Source organism: Lutjanus erythropterus, chromosome 6 (genome assembly GCF_056507025.1).
Source record: "Lutjanus erythropterus isolate fLutEry1 chromosome 6, fLutEry1.hap2, whole genome shotgun sequence".
In the NCBI taxonomy this organism is placed as follows: domain Eukaryota; kingdom Metazoa; phylum Chordata; class Actinopteri; order Lutjaniformes; family Lutjanidae; genus Lutjanus; species Lutjanus erythropterus.
This window is the reverse complement of record NC_139322.1, coordinates 30,585,626-30,601,963: the sequence shown is the minus strand read 5'-3', so window position 1 is coordinate 30,601,963 and position 16,338 is coordinate 30,585,626. Positions and strand designations below refer to the sequence as shown.

At 38.2% G+C, this 16,338-nt stretch overlaps 1 long non-coding RNA gene and 1 pseudogene across 2 annotated transcripts; one reads left to right on the top strand and one right to left on the bottom strand.

Annotated features, from left to right (window-relative positions):
- Positions 1-4,634: 4,634 nt before the first annotated feature.
- LOC146325541 (galactose-specific lectin nattectin pseudogene) lies at positions 4,635-7,200 on the top strand (annotated as a pseudogene). The gene is made up of 4 exons (XR_014770640.1): positions 4,635-5,007; positions 5,215-5,280; positions 5,461-6,463; positions 6,708-7,200. The product of XR_014770640.1 is annotated as a galactose-specific lectin nattectin pseudogene (transcript).
- A 4,251-nt stretch (positions 7,201-11,451) lies between these two features.
- Positions 11,452-13,960, bottom strand: LOC146325540 (uncharacterized). The gene is made up of 3 exons (XR_014770720.1): positions 13,431-13,960; positions 13,145-13,200; positions 11,452-12,939 (listed from the first exon to the last, which is right to left on the bottom strand). It is a non-coding gene; the product is annotated as an uncharacterized LOC146325540 (long non-coding RNA).
- Positions 13,961-16,338: the final 2,378 nt, after the last annotated feature.

The following is a 16,338-nucleotide window of genomic DNA, read 5'->3' as shown; positions in this document are numbered from 1 at the left end:
GGCCTGAAGTGAAGTGACACTTTAAGTAAACTCCTCTTGGCTGTTTAATCAAGATGATATTGTTTAATTTAACTCAAATATCCTTTTTGAAGTAATAAAATCATCATGAAACCCACAGGCAAGTAGCAGTACCAGAACCACCATCATTTGTTACACAATACAAAAATGACCAAAAGAATATGGACACCTCTGTCTTCATACATTTCTCTACTTTTGGAGTCACAGTGCCTTGGATCAATTCGATCTGCTTCTTTTGACTTGTGTACATTCCTGTGGACAAAATAGATGCATTCAATATATTCGATCCTCAGTGAGGAATAATGTGAAATACAACAGAAAGTCTCTGAACCCAGAAAAGCCCCAAATTAATTTGATTTATTCTGCTGTGTGGTCCATGCCATTCTTAACAGTGTCTCTTTTGTGCCTGAGGTGTGAAGCACTGTGTTGGATTTTCCAAGAAGTGGTGAACTGCCTATATGTTTAAACAAAGCTGTATATAAAATAATTTAATGTACTGTAAGTGAAAGCACCAGTACTATTTTGTCAAGAAAAATTCACCAGCCGCCACTGCTATGGACATCTCTGTCTTAATACTTTTCTCTGCCTTTGGAGTTCCAGTGCTCCACATTACTGTGGACAAAATAGATGAACTTAAGTGAAAGTACCAGCACCATTTTGTCACCAGTAATTCACACAAGTCACAAGAAGCAGATCAAATCGATCCCAGGCTCTGGGACTCACAGGTCACTGAAGAGGAGATGATTTTATAAGAGTATTTATTAAGTCAGCCTTAAAATGAAATGAATGACGCAGCCCCAGACCAAAAGTAGAGAAAAGTATGAAGACAGAGGTGTCCATATTCTTTTGGCCATTTAGTATCATTTAACTAGATATTGTATAACTGATACTGCTACTTGCCTGAGGGTTTCATGATGATTTTATTACTTCAAAATGGATATTTGAGTTAAATTAAACAATATCATCTTGATTAAACAGCCAAGAGGAGTTTCACTTACACTTTCACTTACAGTACATTAAATTATTTTATATACAGCTTTGTTTAAACATGTAGGCAGTTCACCACTTCTTGGAAAGTCCAACACAGTGCTTCACACCTCAAGCACAAAAGAGACACTGTGAAGAATGGCATGGACCACACAGCAGAATAAATCAAATTAATTTGGGGCTTTTCTGGGTTCAGAGACTTTCTGTTGTATTTCACATTATTCCTCACTGAGGATCGAATATATTGAATGCATCTATTTTGTCCACAGGAATGTACACAAGTCAAAAGAAGCAGATCGAATTGATCCAAGGCACTGTGACTCCAAAAGTAGAGAAATGTATGAAGACAGAGGTGTCCATATTCTTTTGGTCATTTTTGTATTGTGTAACAAATGATGGTGGTTCTGGTACTGCTACTTGCCTGTGGGTTTCATGATGATTTTATTACTTCAAAAAGGATATTTGAGTTAAATTAAACAATATCATCTTGATTAAACAGCCAAGAGGAGTTTACTTAAAGTGTCACTTCACTTCAGGCCTGAGGCTCCACCCCACCCACTGAACTGTGAGGCAAGAGTTGTTCAGTCAGGTGGAGCGTCCACGTCTGATCAGAGAGATTTAACACTCTTATTTAATACATTTCTTCTTTTCCACTTTCCCAGCTGACACTGGGCGAGAGGCGGGGTACACCCTGGACAAATTACTACTTCATCTGAGGACTGACACATAGAGACAAACAACCACTCACGCTCACTTTCACACCTATGTGCAATGACTGTGGGAGGAAGCCGGAGTACCAGAGAGAACCCACGCAGACGTTAGAAGAACATATAAATTCCACACAGAAAGATCCTGCCCCTGAACTCAGAACCCTCTTGCTGTGAGGCCACATTGCTAGCCACTGCACTACTGTGCTGCCCAAGGTTGCCACCTGTCCTGTATAATACAGAATTGTCCTGTTTTGAAAAAACAAAATGCACTGTTCCTTTCTGAATCAACACAGGACGCAATCTGTCCCTTATTTTCATGCACACACTGTTCTAATGGATAATACTGCAGTTTCACATACTTGGAATGACATGAGAAATAAAACCAAAACAGGTTCATGAGACATTGTGGAGAAGTATTGAAACTGAATGACAGGCAAGTTGACTGTCACTCAGTGTCATTGTTACCCTGGCTATGGACACTCTACAAAAACGGCAGACAAACCAGTCCTGTCAAAGGGAATGGGTACAAGGCAAACTGAGCAGTTTATCATAGTAATATTAACAACAGCATTAATGTGTTTCATCACAGTACAGTCATATCATCTAGTTTATAGCTCAAAAAACATGTTGCAGTTGCAAAGTGTACATTACCTCTTTAAAGAATATGCGTCGGCCAGTTGATCTCCCCATTTATTCTGTATTATCAGAATCCTTCCAATAACCGTTTCACCAGCCCAGTGTCCTGGGACAGGAAATACATTCATATTAGAAGAATCTGCACCTAAGGTAAAGCTCAGCTTTATTGTCACATATACAATTATACAGTGAGATTTAGACCTGAGATATATTTACTTTTACTCATTTGCAGACACATCCATACACATCATGGCTACCTCGCTGTGTCCATTTGGAGACATGGTTGTGCAGGTCCGCAGAAATTTAGCGTTTGAACTGGGATTCAAACAAGGATTTGTTCTTACTGTGAGGTCAAAGGACTGACTGCATCAGAGCAAGAACTGATCTGTAACAACTTTTGTGAATCTTTCATTTCACATATTGCATCATCATCTGACTAAAACTGTAGTTTGTCCAATCCTTTGGTTTACTGCGAGCATGATAATCATGTTGGCTAAGCATTTTACCACTGTCACTGTGAGCAGATGGCTGCTAAACTGTCAAGTTACCTCACACTGACAAAGAAACCCATTCGATGTCAATAGATAATGTCTGGTCCATAACTTATTCATGTAATATGATCAGTGTCAACGGCAACACCAATCAAATACTGATGATACTAATGAGGATTCTCCAAAATAGACAATCTTGTACAACAATATATCAAAACTCACACTCAAGACTACCACATAATTGAGTGTAATGAGTAAACGTAAACATAAAAGCATCTGTGATTTTGTACACTACACCACCAGGTTTCCGTTGCTCTCGCTCTGTGGTCCGCAGCTGCGGCTGCCTTGTCCATCTGTCTGAGTTCCACCTGAGTATGTTCCGGCTCAAACAAATATGGCTGAGCAAAGAAATGATGTTCCTCTTCTATGTTGAAGTCCTCGGACATTTTCTTCTTTGTTGGAAGTTTGCAAAGTCAACTGTGCGCATAACAAGTCACTATTTCTGAGCTGATCTCTCTCTGTTGTCTGAGTCACTTCCAGGTAGCATGTAAACACAGGCGTGAAGGTATAGCGAGATCTTGTATGTCTTGTGTTGGGCGAGAACCAGTGTACCCGCTTCAGGCATGTGCACACCGATACAGTCTGAGAGGCTACAATTGGCATTTAGTCTAAAAACATGGTGTAAATGGCGTCTTTTTGGGTCAACACTGAGGATTCTCCAAAATAGGCTGTCTTGTACATCAATATATCAAAACTCACACTCAAGACTACCACATAATTGAGTGTAATGAGTAAACATAAACATAAAAGCATATGTAATGTGCTGCTTTGATCCGTGCACACCACTGTGAGCCACGCCTCTTTTATTCCATTTCCAAAGTCTCTACACCAAACATCCTTCAGATGTCCTGTAACTTAAGTCTGCTGTTCCTTTTCGACAAAATACACAGAGAAAAACATGTTAATCATATTAAAGCTTTCAGGGTTCTGGTTGTGGGCAGCATGGTGGTGCAGTGGTTAGCACTGCTGCCTCACAGCAAGAAGGTCTTGAGTTTGATCCCCCGGCTTGCTGGGACAGGGCCATTCTGTGCAGAGTCTGCATGTTCTCCCCATGTCTGCGTGGGTTCTCCGGCTTCCCACAGTCCAAAAACATGCATGCTAGGTTAATTGGTGACTCTAACTCTAACTCTTGCCCGTAGCTGTGAGTGTGAGTGGTTGTCTGTCTATGTGTCAGCCCTGCAATGAACTGGCGACTTGTCCAGGGTGAACCCTGCCTCTTGCCCAATGTCAGCTGGGATAGGCTCCAGCAGCCCGCGACCCTTCTGAAATAAGTGGTTACAGGTTCTGGTTGTTTCAGCTTTTATTTTCAGATGTGAGAGAAAATTACACTTAAAAGTTTGTATAAAACCATGTAATGATGAACCTAATACAGCGTTACATCAGACACTTCTGATTTGACATGTTGAAAGGACAGAGTGGACTACTGAAAATAATTAGTTGACTGACTTTTACTGTAAATATACAGGAAATAAGTTATTTTAAAAATGCCAAGAAACAAACAGACCCTTGACTTTAGCCTACAAAACAGCATGTTAGGATGAAATTTCAGACAGCCAGTGTTTTGCTCTAAGAAGTTAGCTAATTACTGATGTCGATTAACTAACTAGTTAGCTACCATTTTGCTAAATATACCTCATTTAAGAAGAGACTATAGGTCCCTCATCAATCTTTTAACCGTCTCCAAAACTTGGTTTTCTTGTCACCACAGACGAGCCCAGCAGATAGCATATCTAAGTACAGGAAACAGGACAGGAGAAAGTTGACCGAGGTACCAAGCTTGCTCAACTGTCACTGGAGGACAGACCATAAAGGGGACCTAGTAAGAGTCAATTACAACCCATGAATTAATTTCTGAAGCATGCACTGGCTGATGTTTAAGAACAGCGTGTATCTATATTTTCTCACTTTGTTTAAAGAGTATTCTGGTTTGTCTTGAAGTCTGTGCACATAATTCAGAATTCATTACTTTAATTAAACAACATCGTGTGATCGGTTGAGTCAACAAGTGGAACCTAGAAGATATATAAAGACTGCATTTCCATTTTCAAGACATCCTGCTACTCTACTTGCTACTGCTGCAGCCTCATCTGATCATCAGAAGCAAGGTGAGGTTTTAATTCTTCTCTTTAATCACATTTACATTTATTGTGCACTTGCAAAGTTTTTGGGTTTATATCATCCTCTGATATAACCAATGAGCATTTATTTTAAAAAAAAAGAAACCTTAGCAAAAGTTCTGCATTTGAATGTCCCATTTAGAAAATGTGAACTTTTTCAAGGTGCATTTATTTCTCTGATATATCTTTACACAGATGTCTTCAGGTCTGTGTTTCGTTGTGGTCCTCTGCTTGACAGTTGGACTGTGGACTGAAGCAAATGTAAGTAATATGTACAGTATGATAATTATTTATAAGGTCTTTGAGTTCAACATCATGTTTTTAACATGACATTATTTAGAGTATTGAAATGAAAATGTGTCTTTGACAACAACATGACAGCTTCATTTCCATGTTTAGGAGTTGAGTTTAGTGCTAATAATGTTTTCTTTATGTTCACAGGCAGGTTGGTTCTTCCTTGAATTGTGAAGGCTGAAAATACAGACAGCTGGAAATTTGTGACTGCAGACTCCAAGTTACTGATAAGTTTTCAAAATGACTTTAAAGACTGCTGCTCTCCAGCTCTTGGAGAGTTTCTGACTGTTTGGTTGTCCATAAAATCCTTAAAATCTGAGTATAAGAGGGTAGAGACAGAAAACAATACTAACATTCATCATGGTCTGCAGTCTTTTCATTCATGTGAAAACACTGCAGACCATGACTGATCCTAAAGTGTATTAGAGACACACAAAAAGTCTTTACCATAGATGTTTACTTCAAAGGTGTCAGGAGCATTTTTGTTCTCAAAACAATGCATGCTGGGAGTTCTGCTATCATCCTGATCATGATTTTTGGAAATTTAATTTAATGAGTCGACTGAATTCATTCAACTCGTCATTTCAAGTCAAAAGACTTCAAGTTAAAAAACTAATGTTTAGGTTCTTGAAGTGCTCTGAAAATGCTAAAACTTTTAAGTTTAATTAATTCAAACAAATATAACTTGTATATTTACGTTGACTTAATGAGAAAAGAATAGTTGATTCTACTAAATTGCTGTATTACTTTTCATCTACATATGTGCAGCAGATACTTCGTCTCATCAGCAGAAGACACAAACTCCTCTTTGACTGAGATGATAAATTATCTTTGCTGCTGTTGATTGATGACATTTGTCCTCTGCTGTGGCTCAGTAAGGACACACTGTCCTCAGACACACAAAATAAAGAATATCTTACTGAAAGGACTAAATTTGGAAAATACCAACTTGACTTGATTAACTCAAACCACAGATGCCTCAGACTGACTTCAGTTGATGTTGGCCTCCTTCAATGATCACATTTTTCTGTTCCATGTAGCCTGTGATTGCTCTAAGAAGTGTCCTTCTGGCTGGGTTCGTTATGGCAACAAGCTTTACAGTTACCACAGCGGTGCAAAGTCATGGATTGATGCAGAGGTACTTTTTTGTGCAATATTACTTATTCTGCCAAACTGTATTCATGATATATGTTTTTAAAAAGTTTGTTCTTGCAAAACTGATTCATCAGAAGAAGTTAAAAAAAGATTCTTTCTTCTTTCTCCGTCACATTATTACTGTCTGTCCAGTATTTTCAAATCAATTTTCACTTCTTTGCCGTAATCTGACTCAGTCATCTCTGTGTGATTCTTTACTCACTCCCTGAATCTCTTCTTCACTCTGACTTCTTCACTAGATGGACTGCATTTCAAAAGAAGGGAATCTGGCCTCGGTAGAAAACGCAGAGGAATACAAAATCATTTACGATCTGATTAAGAAGGTGACTGGCACAAATACAAGAGCTTGGATTGGAGGCCACGATACAACAAAGGTGAGAGATTTGACAATAAACAGAATCTGATGCAAATGTCCCCATGATATTAGTTATTTCTCTCATCACATTAAATAGATATATACCATGCATGAGAGGGTGACTTGGACTACTAGATAGACAGAATAATGTTAGGAAACCAGGGCATTCATTTCATTTTTAGCACCACAAACACAATCCTATTTATTTGTGGTGGGAAAATATGTTTTTTGAGATAATTGACCGTTAAACTAATTCTTGCTTCTTTTTTTTTCTCAGGAGGGTGTGTGGCAGTGGACAGATGGCTCTGATTTTGCGTACAAACTCTTCCCAAATGGACAGCCTGACAATACTGGCAACAGGGAACATTGTGCAGAGATGAACTGGAATAGTAAATACTCATTATCTATTGTCCTCTTGGTTGTGAATTTGCAGAAAGACTTAAATATTCAAGATAGGACAACTTTTCTTTTGTAAAAAATTACCTAATGCATTCTTACTTAGTTATTTCAATTAGGTTTGTTTTTTTGTACATCCACTGAAAAAAAATGATCCTCATAAAAATAATGATGGGAATAATATGTTGCTGCGCTAATTGTTTGTTTGTTTCATTTTAAATTCAAGATCAACCCAATGACGATGTGTGCAGTGACAAGAAACCTTACATCTGTGCTGTGTCCCTGTGACCATCCCCTCCATGTGCTCTCACTTCTCCCATGAGGATGTCACACTCCCACTGATGATGTCACTTGCTCAAGGGTGTCAAGCCTCGATGACATCACTGGTGAAAGATCTATGACAAATCAGATTTTATTTGAGTGAATCAATAAAAGATAAATTAGTAATCAGTGATTTGTTTCGTCTTAACTCAGCACTTTTTCTCACTGACCTTTTCTGCTCCATCTGGTTTCTTTTCCTGTCTTTTATCCATCTTATTTGTAGCCTATTTTTGATTCAAACTCAGCTCTTTCATTCTTGAATACATTTGATTATTTCCCACATGACATCTGACATTATCAATGGACGGATCCAACTGAAGGGCTGAGATAAGGAGACGTAGGTCAGTCCCACTTTCTGTACCTGCCTTACCATATGTACCAGGGCAAGAAAGGCCACAAAGTATCCTGCCCTGAGGCCACAGTGGCCTCGGTGCTACTCCCTCACTGTTCCAGGTGATTTTAACCTTTTCTCCTTTGCCTCTTTCCTGTCAAATTTGGTTTTTAGACACCAGTGTCTTTTGTTGAGACTCAAAATTCTTACTGGGCAACATCAAGGGAAACATTACCATTACCACATAACTAGTTGTGAGTTTGATTTCTATCCAGTAATGAACCAATTGAAAACCAGACTATTACAGTCTGACAAATTAGAAAACCAGTAAGACAAAAAATCTCTTTTATGGAACTGCTTACAACTCATAGAAAACTGACACAGAACATTTGATAATTAACCAGTCAGGGCCTCGAGCAGGGTCGGACTTCACGCACATTTTTTTTTTTTTTTTGTAAGGGGTCACAGTGAGGTTGGGAATCATATGTATAACAAGGCCTACACTCTGAGATAACAAACAAAACTGCCCCAGAGGAGATTATCGATTCAGTTTAACATAATTTCAGACATTAGGCTGCACAACAATAAAAGTTAAAGTAAAGGAGCAAAAGAAGAATGAGACTGATGAATCAGAAGGAAATGGAAATGGTTTCCTGTTACAGAATCCTTTTATATCCTTCTGATCTTAATCCTGTGTGTATACAGTACTGTGCAAAAGTTTTAAGCAGGTGTGAAGAAATGCTGTAAAGTAAGAATGCTTTCAATAACATAAAATTTAATTGTTCATTTTTATCGATTTACAAAATGCAAAGTGAGCGAACAGAAGAAAAATCTAACTCAAATCAATATTTGATGCACACATACATACATACATATGTGTGTGTGTATATAGATAGATAGATAGATAGATAGATAGATAGATAGATAGATAGATAGATATGAGAAGTGGGACACAAAACACAGTGCCTGTTCATGCACATAAAACTATATGTATGAAGGTAACATTAAGCTTCTAAAAATATGCTCTCTCACTTTTCTCTTCTTCATCAAAATGTACTTTTTACCTTGCCTCACTTGTTTTGTGTCAAATATAAGACAAATTAAAAAATATATATATATATATTTTTTACTTTACGCTAGACTTCAAGTATATATATATATATACACACACGTATATTTTAAAGCCTTGAATTTAGTTGTGTAATAGAATTTTTTCTTTATCTTTAACAATAATCAAGATGGTTTTAAGATTTAAAAATGCATCCTCATGTAACAGTTTCACATCTAACAAACACATTTCTGAACAAATATGAAATATCATAATGAAACATTATCAAAATATTCGGAGGTCACTCGACTCGACTTTGTACTCATATTAACTATCAAATAAAGTGAATCAATCAAACAACAAACACAATTAACCGTTGATATGTATCCTGATTTATAATATTGGAACACTTATGATCTATAAATGTACACTATATGGCCAAAAGTCAGTGGACGCCTGAGCATCACACTTACATGAGCTTGTGGACATCCCATTCGACACCATGGGCATTAATATGGGCTTTGCCTCCTTTTTGTCTATAACAGCTGTCACCCCTCTGGGAGAACTTTCACATTTGTGAGGTCAGACACTGATGCTGGATGAGAAGGCCTGGCTCACGGTTGGCATTCCTCCCAAAGGTGTTCAGTGGGGCTGACATCAGAGCTGTATGAAAGCAAATTGAGTTCCTCCGCATCAAACTTGTCTTAGTAGGTCATTATTGACCTCGCTTTGTGCGCAGTGACACAGTCACGTCAGAACAACAATAGATCCTCCCAAGCTGTTGCCTGTTCCACCAAACCTTACAGTGGACACTAGGCCGAGGCAGTAACTGGGCTTTTCCCCTCAATGAAAGCTTTATTTCCAAAGCAACATATTGCATATTCTCTATAACATGTGGAGCACACTCGCTCATGACAATAATCTATTTTATATTTCAGATCTTCATTTGATAGATCGATTAGATTTTCCTTGATGGACTAAATTTATGACCGATCACTTAATCATCAATTAATTATTATTATCATTCTTAGCAGTAACTATGTTTTCATACTGTCATATCTTTCTAATGCTTTACAGGGCATACAGTGTTGTGATAATCTGACATGTCATATGTTTTGTGACACAGAACCATCTGGGAAATCATCCATAGAAACTGTTTGTAAAAAGGCAATCACTGTCAAAAAAACACTTGGCAGGTGATTAGACTGACCATCTGTGTATCATGTCTAACAGCAGATAACTTCATCCAATGAGCAACATCATTGAAACCTTATGAAACACACACGTTATCAAGCAAAAACACTTTGCTCCGATATGAAATGGTAATAAGTTTTGCTTTTGATGAAACAACCTCACACACAGAGATGATGGATGTTTTGAGGGTTGACAGCTTCCCTTATACTTCCCTTAACTGTGACCCACTTGATGGAACAGTTCATCTTATTGGGGGTTGCAGGGTAATGTGCAGACCAGTCCTGGAATTTTCATCATTTTAAGGTCACTTGGTTTTTGGTGTCATTTTTTGGGAACACAAAGACCAAATGCCAGGCAGCAAGAGGCAGAGGAGAAAACATTAAAATCACCTGGAGCAGTCACAGACAGAAAGAGCTGAGTTCGAATCAAAAATAGGCTACAAATAAGATGGATAAAGGACTGAAAACATCAATGAGAGTTGAGACGAGACAAATTACTGATCAGATTTATCTGTTTATTGATTGACTCAAATCTGATTTGTCTTGGATCTTACAGCAATCATGTCATCGAGGTTTGACACACTGGTGGAAGTGACATCATCAGTGGTAGTGTGATGGCAGCCTCATGGCAGAAGTGAGAGCACGTGGTGGAGATCACCACAGGGGTGCAGCACAGACGTAAGGTTTCTTGTCTGGGCAGTTAACGTCATTGGGCTTATCTTGAATTTAAAATGAAACAAACAAACAATTAGCACAGCAACATATTATTCCCATCATTATTTTTATGAGGATCATTTTTCTCAGTGGATGTACAGTAAAAAACAAGCCTAATTGAAACAACGAAGTAAGAATGCATTAGGCAATTTATTACAAAAGAAAAGTTGTCTCATCTTGAAGATTTAAGTCTTTCTGCAAATTCACAACCAAGAGGACAATAGATAATGAGTATTTACTATTCCAGTTCATCTCCAAGCAATGTTCCCTGTTGCCAGCATTGTCAGGCTGTCCATTTGGGAAGATTTTGTACCCAAAATGGGAACCATCACTCCACAACCATGAACCCTCCTGAAAAAAAAAATGGTTTAAGGGTCAATTATCTCAAAAAACATTTTTGTGTTGCTATAAAACAAGTAACTAATATCAGGGGAACAGTTGCATCATCTGTTGATCAGTTGATTTTGTTTATTGTCAAATCTCTCACCTGTGTTGTATCATGGCCTCCGATCCAAGCTCTTGTATTTTTACCAGTTACCTTCTTAATCAGATCGTAAACGATTTTGTATTCCTCTGCGCTGTGGATTGAGGCCAAATTCCCATTTCTAGAAAGGCAGTCCATCTAGTGAAGAAGTCAGAGTGAAGAAGAGATTCAGGGAGTGAGTAAAGAATCACACAGAGATGACTGAGTCAGATTACGGCAAAGAAGTGAAACAATTTGAAAATACTGGACAGACAGTAATAATGTGACGGAGAAAGAAGAAAGAATCTTTTTTTAACTTCTTCTGTTGAATCAGTTTTGCAAGAACAAACTTTTTAAAAACATATATCATGAATACAGTTTGGCAGAATAAGTAATATTGCACCAAAAAGTACCTCTGCATCAATCCATGACTTTGCATCGCTGTGGTAACTGTAAATCTTGTTGCCATACTGAATCGAGTCAGAAGGGCAGTTGTAAGAGCAACCACAGTCTACATGGAAAAAAAAAATGTGATCATTGAAGGAGGCCAACATCAACTGAAGTCAGTCTGAGGCATCTGTGGTTTGAGTTAATCAAGTCAAGTTGGTATTTTCCAAATTTAGTCCTTTCAGTAAGATATTCTTTATTTTGTGTGTCTGAGGACAGTGTGTCCTTACTGAGCCACAGCAGAGGACAAATGTCATCAATCAACAGCAGCAAAGATAATTTATCATCTCAGTCAAAGAGGAGTTTGTGTCTTCTGCTGATGAGACGAAGTATCTGCTGCACATATGTAGATGAAAAGTAATACAGCAATTTAGTAGAATCAACTATTCTTTTCTCATTAAGTCAACGTAAATATACAAGTTATATTTGTTTGAATTAATTAAACTTAAAAGTTTTAGCATTTTCAGAGCACTTCAAGAACCTAAACATTAGTTTTTTAACTTGAAGTCTTTTGACTTGAAATGACGAGTTGAATGAATTCAGTCGACTCATTAAATTAAGTTTCCAAAAATCATGATCAGGATGATAGCAGAACTCCCAGCATGCATTGTTTTGAGAACAAAAATGCTCCTGACACCTTTGAAGTAAACATCTATGGTAAAGACTTTTTGTGTGTCTCTAATACACTTTAAGATCAGTCATGGTCTGCAGTGTTTTCACATGAATGAAAAGACTGCAGACCATGATGAATGTTAGTATTGTTTTCTGTCTCTACCCTCTTATACTCAGATTTTAAGGATTTTATGGACAACCAAACAGTCAGAAACTCTCCAAGAGCTGGAGAGCAGCAGTCTTGAAAGTCATTTTGAAAACTTATCAGTAACTTGGAGTCTGCAGTCACAAATTTCCAGCTGTCTGTATTTTCAGCCTTCACAATTCAAGGAAGAACCAACCTGCCTGTGAACATAAAGAAAACATTATTAGCACTAAACTCAACTCCTAAACATGGAAATGAAGCTGTCATGTTGTTGTCAAAGACACATTTTCATTTCAATACTCTAAATAATGTCATGTTAAAAACATGATGTTGAATTCAAAGACCTTATAAATAATTATCATACTGTACATATTACTTACATTTGCTTCAGTCCACAGTCCAACTGTCAAGCAGAGGACCACAACGAAACACAGACCTGAAGACATCTGTGTAAAGATATATCAGAGAAATAAATGCACCTTGAAAAAGTTCACATTTTCTAAATGGGACATTCAAATGCAGAACTTTAGACTTTTTTTTTTTAAGAAATCCTTTTTGGTTATATCAGAGGACAATATAAACCCAAAAAGTTTGCAAGTGCACAATAAATATAAATGTAAATGTGATGAAAGAGAAGAATTAAAACCTCACCTTGCTTCTGATGATCAGATGAGGCTGCAGCAGTAGCAAGTAGAGTAGCAGGATGTCTTGAAAATGGAAATGCAGTCTTTATATAACTTCTAGGTTCCACTTGTTGACTCAACCGATCACATGATGTTGTTTAATTAAAGTAATGAATTCTGAATTATGTGCACAGACTTCAAGACAAACCAGAATACTCTTTAAACAAAGTGAGAAAATATAGATACACGCTGTTCTTAAACATCAGCCAGTGCATGCTTCAGAAATTAATTCATGGGTTGTAATTGATTCTTACTAGGTCCCCTTTATGGTCTGTCCTCCAGTGACAGTTGAGCAAGCTTGGTACCTCAACTTTCTCCTGTCCTGTTTCCTGTACTTAGATATGAAGCTCAGCGTAAGTTGAATCAGGAAGACCTTCTATTACGCTGCCTTCATTCATAATTTTCCTTTACTCCGTCTCTCTCCTCCTATTCCGTCTATCAGCTGTTTGTGGGCGTTCACCTTTGCCTTTACTATCCAATCAGATTTTGTCACGGTCGTTGTAGCCAGTCAGTTTGCTGCTGCCAAAGTTTAAATCACCTCTGTCTTTGCTCCATCAGTTGTCATTCAGTCAGTTGTGCGACCCTCCTCCACCCCTCTCTCCTCCAGTCATTGGACCCAGGTAGCAGAAGATGTTCACCTCGATCCTCCCTGACGTCCTCTCCTCCAGTCTTCAGGTCCAGGCAGCAGGAGTCCAGAGCCACTTCACCTCATCTGTCTCTGCTTTGCTCCTCTTCACCACCACCACCAGTGTCTAGACCCCAGGGGGTTCTCTTCACTACAGCTTCATCACCCCCATTTATATATGTACTTATTGTTTCACCTCAATGGGGTCTAACCACCAAAGACTGTTCATGCTTCATATCTCATGCATGTGTCAATAAACCATTTTCTTTACTCTTAGTCTCTCCTGATTGAAATGCTATCTGCTGGGCTCGTCTGTGGTGACAAGAAAACCAAGTTTTGGAGACGGTTAAAAGATTGAGGGACCTATAGTCTCTTCTTAAATGAGGTATATTTAGCAAAATGGTAGCTAACTAATTAGTTAATCGACATCAGTAATTAGCTAACTTCTTAGAGCAAAACACTGGCTGTCTGAAATTTCATCCTAACATGCTGTTTTGTAGGCTAAAGGGTCAAGGGTCTGTTTGTCCGAAAATAATCAATAGGGTCCGAAAAAATTGCGCCCCAAGCCAGAAACACGTGACCTATCCGGTACTTCAGACATTGTAAAACATTTTTAACAGCACATTTTAGTGCAGATGATACATTTTACTCACTACCTACACAATATTATCGCTGCTCATTCAAAGAAATATACAGTATACATTTTAAAGTAATTAATTCTTCTTCACTGAAGTATTGAGATGTGGGGAGAGGTGGGGTGGGGCCCCCTATTGACCAGCCGCCACTGGTCCATAGTCTTTTGGCCATTTAGTATTGTACAGGGTGTCCATAAAGTCTCTTTATAATTTGACAAATTTATTACGAAAGCAAATGAATAGACAAATCTGTGGAAATTATTACAAAATGAAAAGTAGATATTGAAGTGTATTAATTTAATACACCTCTATACAGGCACCATTAGTTGCACAAAGCACATCAAGACGGTATTCGATTTCTTTTCTTTATCCAACACTGTCCCTGTCTCCATAAAATTCCTGTGCCATGCACGAATTGACGGACATGACGGTGGATGTCTTCCATACTTAATCCTGTAGTTTTGCTGAGTCTGCGTATCTGATTTTGTTTCAATAAACCATGATACATATTGTGCCTTTTCTTGAGGAGTAGCCATCTTTTAGGGGTTTATTTAACAGAACCTATTTCAATCAGGCGAGACTAAGACTAAAAGAAAATGGTTTATTGACACATGCATGAGATATGAAACATGAAAAGTCTTTGGTGGTTAGACCCCATTGAGGTGAAACAATAAGTACATATATAAGTGGGGGTGATGAAGCTGTAGTGAAGAGAACCCCCTGGGGTCTAGACACTGGTGGTGGTGGTGAAGAGGAGCAAAGCAGAGACAGATGAGGTGAAGTGGCTCTGGACTCCTGCTGCCTGGACCTGAAGACTGGAGGAGAGGACGTCAGGGAGGATCGAGGTGAACATCTTCTGCTACCTGGGTCCAATGACTGGAGGAGAGAGGGGTGGAGGAGGGTCGCACAACTGACTGAATGGCAACTGATGGAGCAAAGACAGAGGTGATTTAAAGTTGGCAGCAGCAAATTGACTGGCTACAACGACCGTGACAAAATCTGATTGGACAGTGAAGACGAAGGTGAACGCCTACAAACAGTTGATTAGAGGGAATAGGAGGAGAGAGACAGAGTAAAGGAAAGTTGTGAATTAATGCAGAGTAACAGAAGGTCTTCTTGACTGAACTTACGCTGAGCTTCATTTCATCAACAGGGTACCTGAAATACACAAATGCAATGTGATTAAAAACTTCAGAACATAGAACAAATCTGATTAACTTATCTCATCAATTGCTTTTGTAATATTTTTTTAAATTGTAAAGAGACTTTGTGGACAGCCTGTATAACGAGTGGTGGTGATTCTGAAACTGCTACTCGCCTGTGTGACAGGTTATTATGTGACCAAACAAAATAAAACAAAAGTGATTAATTCCTACGTGAAATATTTGATTTAAAAAAAGTTTGTTTCATATTTCTTTATTACTGTTAGTGTTTTATGTTCATAACATTTGATGTCATTTTTTGATTGATAATGTGTGCCAGCGTTGGTTATTGTTAATGTATGCAGTCAGCTAGACGAGTAGACAAATGCAGATAGGTGATGCAGAGCCTCACACAGGTAGATCGATTATTAGATTAGATTATTATTAGACGCGCTCTGCTTTCTCATTCAATACAACTGAGTGAATGACAGAGCTGTGTGTGTTTTTCCTCACTCAGCTCCCTGTTTAAGGGCACAACACCTGTGGGTTTCATGATGGTTTTACTACTTCAAAACAGATGTTTGAGTTAAATTAAACAATATCATCTTGATTAAACAGCCAAGAGGAGTTTACTTAAAGTGTCACTTCACTTCAGGCCTGAGGCTCCACCCCACCCACTGAACTGTGAGGCAAGAGTTGTTCAGTCAGGTGGAGCGTCCACGTCTGATCAGAGAGATTTAACATTCTTTTCATTAATATA